Source organism: Vulpes vulpes, chromosome 7 (assembly GCF_048418805.1).
Source record: "Vulpes vulpes isolate BD-2025 chromosome 7, VulVul3, whole genome shotgun sequence".
In the NCBI taxonomy this organism is placed as follows: Eukaryota; Metazoa; Chordata; class Mammalia; order Carnivora; family Canidae; genus Vulpes; species Vulpes vulpes.
The window spans coordinates 9,397,021-9,404,127 of NC_132786.1; the positions used below are offsets into that span (position 1 = coordinate 9,397,021).

General features: G+C 50.1%; 1 protein-coding gene across 1 annotated transcript in view; it reads right to left on the bottom strand.

Annotated features, from left to right (window-relative positions):
- TBXAS1 (thromboxane A synthase 1) overlaps nucleotides 1-6,870 on the bottom strand; it is a 162,707-nt gene extending 155,837 nt beyond the window's left edge. The window contains exon 1 of the mRNA XM_025982180.2: nucleotides 6,741-6,870. The gene's annotated coding sequence lies outside the window, so the exon portion shown is untranslated. The remainder of the gene's footprint in view (nucleotides 1-6,740) is intronic.
- Nucleotides 6,871-7,107: the final 237 nt, after the last annotated feature.

Sequence of the window (7,107 nt, forward strand, 5' to 3'; positions counted from 1 at the left end):
TGTCTCATGCTCCTGCCCAGCCCTTTTGGATGTCCATGACTCTCCTCATATTCCACATGTCGTTTGTTGCATTTGATCAGGACTGTGCTGAGATGTTAAAGGATCTGTGTATTCCCCCCCCCTCACAAAACAGAGCTATGCTTCATCAACAGTCATCTGAGATGCGACGCTTTCAATCACAGGAGCCATGGGATGGGGCTTGGGGGCAGAGCAAGTGGGTGTGGAGGAAGCAAGTCGTCACGGCCATGGATTCAGAGAGTTGGAAGGACCTCAGATATTACGAAGGCCAGTCAAGGAGATGTTCATGAAAAAAATTTTATTTTTAGGACTCCAAGGTGAAATAAATATGAGAAAATGCTGGTGTAAGTTAGCTTATTTCCTGAAAAAGACTTGAACTGGCCAATGTGCATGGTGAAGCTCCGAGAGTGGCATGCAGAGAGCAGCATTGTGTTTGACCACAAATTCTTGTTAGGGGCATTCATGAACACATCCCAGATGTAGTGTTCTTAGGAACGTGCTTTGAGAAATGTTGACCAAACCCAACTATGATTTACAGAGGAAGGAATAAAAAAGAACCCAGAAAGGGAAAGTGACTGGTACCAAGTCCCACAGCTGCCTAGTTCTAGAACCTGGGTCGCCCAGCTTCTCTTCAGACTCATCTAGAATACACTCCTCACGTCACCCCATGCACCTGGCACAGGTCCCGCCCTGTTCACAGAGAACCTTTGAGTATTAGCAGCCAGTTCAAAGATGTCTGACTTTGTTGAGGGGTTGCCAGCTCCCCAAGTGACTGAGTTCACTCATTCATTCCTCTGACTAATATTTTTAGAGTCCTTTCTATGTGATTTGTGATTTGGAGGAGCTGTCAATGCTGCGGAGAGATCATCCCATCCTTTCCACGCTAGGTATGGATAGTAAATTAACCAAGATGAAGTGGAAGGGTCCAATATGAGAGATATGAAGGATTTTTATCAGAGTAACATGATTAGGAATGTATCAATTTTAAAAATCTATGACACAATGTAGGAACATTTGGGAGTTTTCCCATGATAAAGGACAGTCTGTCGCCATGATGCTCACCATAATTAAGCATTAGGCCTTTACTCTCAAAATATTTTCTTTTTAATGGTCTATCTATTAAAAACAATCAACTTTGGGGCACCTGGGTGGCTCAGTGGTTGAGCATCTGCCTTTGGCTCAGGGCGTAATCCCAGGGTCCTGGGGTCGAGTCCTACCTACATCGAGCTCCCTGCAGGGATCCTGCTTCTCCCTCTGCCTGTGTCTCGGCCTCTCTCTGTGTGTCTCTCATGAATAAATAAATAAAATCTTTATAAAAAATAAAACTAAAAACTAAAAACCATCAACTTCATAGAACTGTATAAAAAGTGTTTTATAATTCCAACTCCCAGAGATGAACTCTTGTTAACAAATTAGTGTATATCCTTCCACATCCTTTTCTATGCAAATACGAACCTAGATATATTCATAGTTTTTAAAAAAACAAGATCGCCATACCCATGCTTTTCTGCAACTGGTCTTGTACACTTACTGTAGCATGCATACCCTTCTACGTCATAGCTAGAGATAGATATATGTCATTGGCTCCCTAGGATCCCACTGTACAGATGTGTTGTGACTCATTTAGCCTGTCCTTCACTGAATGGCATTTGAATTGTTTCCAACCACAAATGAGGCTGCAGTGAACATCCTTGTACATATCACCATGGCCTTGGGTAAGGACATCCCAAGCAAAAGTCTTAGAAGTGGTAGTGCCGCCCCCAAAATGTGCATTCCAAAAAGGTTGGTGGGTGCTAGAAGCAGTTTCGATTCTCCCTCCCTCGAGCTGTGTGTGGAGTGCCCACCTGGTGGGACACCCCAGTTTTTCTCCTTCTGTCTCAACCCACCCCAAGTCCATCCTTTTTTTCCTCCTACATCCAGGCAGACACCTCCCCCAGAGTTGAGTCAACTGTTTTGACTTAAGTCTTGTGTTTCTTTTTAAAGCTTTCACTCCATAAATTCTGTGGTATTTCCTTCATGTTCTCTGTGTTTAAAAACTGCCTGTGCAGATGTCTAAGTGGTGCCTTCCTTCTCTCTGAAGACTCCCAGCTGGCCAGCCCAAAGCCTGATGTCTCTGGGAGGCTTGAGGCATGGGGCACATTCTCCCTGCCAACTAGGGCCCCGGGTGAAAGGACAATGGGGCTTAGCCAGCACCACGGAAGTTCAGAGAACATTTGCATGTAACCTCATCTGAGCCGAGAGCAACCCTGAGGAGTAGGTAAGCAGGACCTTTCATGCCTGGACTCTGAGAGAAATGACTTGAGCTCAGAGATGTAACAGAACTAAAATCATACATTAATAAATTCTGGAGGCCGGGCTTCAGCCCCAGTCTTCTAGCTTGAAACCCAGTGTTTTCCCCACTAAATCTAAAAATGCATAGTTCTCCAAGCCAGCCTGTGGATGCGATACCATTTATCTTTATGGTTACCCCCTGGGTTACCATAAAGTGTTGCTATAGTTAAGGAAGATGGAGGGATGGTGTGGGCCTGTGAGCTGCTTTATCTCCTTGCAGAAGATACTAGGGCCCCTTTTGGAAGGGGAAAACAACAACCTCCCCAACACCATCCAATATCTTAGAGATCCTCTGTCCACTTTCTGAGAACGTGAGGTCAGATTAGGAGGGCTCATCCATTTCTTCAGTCAAGTAACATTTGCTGAGCGATTGCTAAGCCCTAGGCACCGGGAATCGAAGCCCAGTGGATAAGACCAAGGTCTTGCCCCCAGAACTCACCTCCTGGGATAGGGAAGCAGATATGTAAATACCTAAGTGGCTTCAGTGTAATAGGTACCATGACATAAATATGTACAGGGCACAAAGGGGGCAAAAAACAGGAGGGAGGAGATTGGGAAAAAATTGGGACACATGACACATAAGCTTAGACTGGACGGATGATTTCACTGAGCAGATGGGAACGGGACAGATGTGCTTAGCAGGGGGAGCGCAGCTCAGGCTTGTTCCAAGGCTTCAGAAGCTGGCAGTAATAGGGCGAATGGGCAGACACTCAGAGGCCAGGTCACGCACCATTGTGGGCCATGCCAGAAAGTTTACACGTTATTCTAGGATCTGTGGGAAGCCAGAGGAGGACCTAAATTGAGCTGCAACATGATTAGCTTTGCTTTGAGAAGTTTCTCTCAGGAGGCAGATGGCTGGGTCATACCTGAGATGGGCAGACCAGCGAAGAGGCTGCGTGGCCCTCTAGGTACGAGATAAAGCTGTAGGGCCAGAAATGGGGAAGAGGAGACCACATTTGGGGATTACCGGGAAGGCAAAATCAACAGTATTGGGTCACCGATGGAGCATAGGGGGGAAGAAGAAGGGGTTGTTGAGGAGAGCGCCCCCAATTTCTGGCCCCATTGATTGAGCCCATGTGTGCCATGCACCACAGGAAAGACTTGGCAGGAGGACTGGGTAGAGGGGAATTCGCGTGGCTTCCGTGGTGAGCAAGTTGAGCCCCGGGGGGCCACACAGGTAAAGGTGCTTGGGAGGCGGCCAGGTCAGGAGAGAAATCCGAAGCAGGGAAGTCGTTTTCGTTTCGAGAGCCATTTGCCGACAGGTGGGGTGATGCCATAAGAATAAATTGGCCAGGGATCCCTGGGTGGCGCAGCGGTTTGGCGCCTGCCTTTGGCCCAGGGCGCGATCCTGGAGACCCGGGATCGAATCCCACATCAGGCTCCCGGTGCATGGAGCCTGCTTCTCCCTCTGCCTGTGTCTCTGCCTCTCTCTCTCTCTCTCTCACTATCATAAATAAATAATAAAAAAAAAAAATTAAAAAAAAAAAAAAAAAAGAATAAATTGGCCACAGAGAAGAGGTGGAGTGTTCAAAAGCGGGCCATGGAAGGAATGCCATGAATAGCAGCTTTGGGGAGAAGGTGGGCAAGGGGCTGGGGGTGATGGGGTGCCAGATGGGGCTTTCAAAGAAATTGAGGAGGACCAGTCTGGGAAACCCCACAGAGGGACCCCTCCGTTAGTGCATGAGGATGTGGCTTTCTGTTCTCAAGCGATCTGGGTTCTTTAGCTCTCTCGGTGGGAAAGCTCTGCAGCCCTTCTGAGCCCTGGGTTGTCCTGGTGAGGTGGGGATAATGGTGTGCACTTCGCAAGGCGGTTGTGGGGAAACAAGGTGCCCGTTTGGCCGCTTGAGCGGAGCTCCGGAGCCCAGCCAGCACGTGCACATGCGGTCGGGGATGTTTGCACCAAAGCCACAGGAGAACGGTTGTAGGGAGCAGGAAACGGCCCAGGGTGTGAATGCCGCGGAAAGGTCAAGTGTGGTGGTTACCGAGGCATCTCTGGATTTGGCATGCGGGTCCTTCTACCCCCCGCTGCCCCCAGGATGGCTGTGGTGCAGCGGGGGGTGCAGAGACCCAGAACCAGGGAGACGGAGGCTTAGAGGGAGCTGAGTCAGCCTCCTCGGTCATTCTGTGGCCCCCACGGCTGAGAGGTGGGAGGAGTCGCACGTTTGCCCTGGCTGGAGGAGAATTTGCAGGTGCCGCTACTGGGGGGCCCAGGTGAGGTGCGAACACCCCCTCTCGGGAGCCGCGTGGGGACAGTGGCCATCTGTGTGTTTCCCCTCCAGCGGAGAGGACAGAACTCGCTCCTCTCTTCAAGGTTGCTATGGAGACATGGATGGGTTTGTGAACAGTTTTAAGGTCTATGTCACATCTTGACTTTGTGTTGGTGGTGAGGGCAGGGACCATATTTTATACATCATTGTGCACCCGCACCACCCGGCCCGCTGCGATCTCATGTACCCGCACAGCTTTTATTAGCATGAGCCAATCACTCCCAAACCTGTTCTCTCCGGCCCAGTTCTCTATCCTGAGGTTCAGACGTATAGCCAGCTGCCCACTGGTCCTCTTCCCACAGATACCCTGCAGATGCTAACAGACTTGAAATGTCTAAAGCCACACTCATTGTCACAGCCCCCTTCCTCCGTTAAATGCTTCACCCTCGTCCCGTGTTCCCCATGCCAGTGAATCATGCCTCCTCCCCCTCCCAAGTCAGAAACTGGGGCTCACCCTCGACTCTTCCTTCTCTCCCAGCTCCCCACCCCTATATCCTGTTAATCACCGAGCCCTGTTGTTTCCACCTGTGAAGTCCTTCTCATTCTGGTCACTACTCCCTTTAGCCATTCTTACTTATTTGAGAGAGAGAGACAGAGAGTTGGGAGGGGCAGAGGGAGAGGGAGAGAGTCCTCAAGCAGACTCCTCGCTGAGTACAGAGTCCGAGGCAGGGCTCGATCCCATGAACCCGAGATCATGACCTGAGCTGAAATCAAGAGTCAGTCACTTAACCAACTGAGCCATCCAGGCGCCCCATCTGTTCATTCCTACATTCATTCCACTGGCTTCCCCCCCACCCCCCCACTGGCTTAATGAACATGCCAGCATCTAGCCAGTATTAGGCAATGGGAACTCACTGGTGCGGGAAACAAGCTAGGTGTCCCATCTCACAGAGCTTGTATCTAGAGAAGGAACTGCCCAGATCCCAGCTCTTTCATTATCATCATCTCTCACTAGGCCGCAGTAGTCTTCTAGGGGCTTCTGTGCCTCTCGTTCATCCATCAATGTTTATTTGTTGAGCTTGTGTGAGATGCCCAGCACCCTAACCAGAGCATAAAGACCAGCATGACTGGGAGGCATGGAGCAAGGGGAAATGTGAGGCTGGGCGATGTAGGAGAACAGCCAGCGGTCAGAACACCTAAAATCTGCTGGGCCGTGTGAAACATGTACTGTTTCCTTCCAAAAGGAGCGGGACGCCATCGAAGGAAAGGCTTCATGCAGGGAAGTGACATAATGCAATTTAGGCCAACTCTATCCCATCTGCTTTCACTATGAAAATGAGTGTGGAGCTCATCAGATAGCAGTCTAACATCCACATGTCGCCAGGTGCCCCAGCCACACAGCAGGGGCCCCAGAGCCAAGCTACCGTTCAGACCTTGACTGCGTGTGTCATCGGGAGGTGGGAGATGCCCTTGAGTGCAGGCAGCTCTTGATATCGCTAATCAGACACGACCCACCCTATGTCCTTCACATCTCAGCATCTCTATCAATTTATGTCACCCATGATCTCAGCTTGTCAGATGTTAGCACTTTCTAAATTATCACTGAATCTCTCCTGGCGCTCAGCGTGGCTGAATGTGGCTACATGTTGATGATTACGGAGAGCTCTGTCTGTGAACATGGAGAGTCAGCAGATGGTTCGGCTGCCTTAAGGCAAGTCTTGGAGCTTTCAGGCAAGTGAGTGCCCGGATCAGCCATTTTTCACCTCGAATCACTGGAGCTGGGGCAGGCATTGCAGCGACAGACTGCAGAACGCAGAAATTCTGGTCATTGCATGGCCAGAATGCAGAAATTCAGAATCCAACGTCTGACAGCAGACGGGACTGGTATCCCCAGCAAGTCAGCACCATGAAGTCCCCACGCAGGGGAAAGAGGGCAGGTGACATATGCATGGGGCCTAATAATGCGGATCCCAAAGCAGAAGATAATCGGAAGTTTTGGCAGCAAAGCTTTCAAGGAAATACATACATGAGTGGGTAGCAGGACCCCAGGCCCCAGAACGGCCAACAGAAATGAGAACTGAGTCGTGGTGAGGTGGGGTTGGAAAGAAGATGGACAGAATAGGTACGTAACTAGAAGGCTCCACATCCCAAGGGTTTAACTACAGAGTTTTCGTTCTCACTCACCCAACAGTCCAAATGTGGGTGTGCAGTAGGCAGCCTTCCACGCGGTGATCTGGGGACACAGGCTCCTCCATCCACTACCGCAGATGCCTCTGCTCGATCATCCTGCAACCAGCTGGTGAAGGGGAAAAGGAAAAAGAAAAGGTGTAAGGAAAGTTTTTAATAGGTCAGGCCTGGGAGTGGCATAAACATGCCCATCCTGATGTCGTTGGCCAGAATTCAGACACGGCCACGCCTACCTGCAGAGGAGGCTGGAAATGGAGTGGGCCCAGGAGAAAAAGGAAAACAGCTGGGTGAACACCTAGCATTCCTGCCACAGGTAGTTCCCATCCTGAGTATGTTCTCAGCCAATGATTCCTGCCTAGGAAGC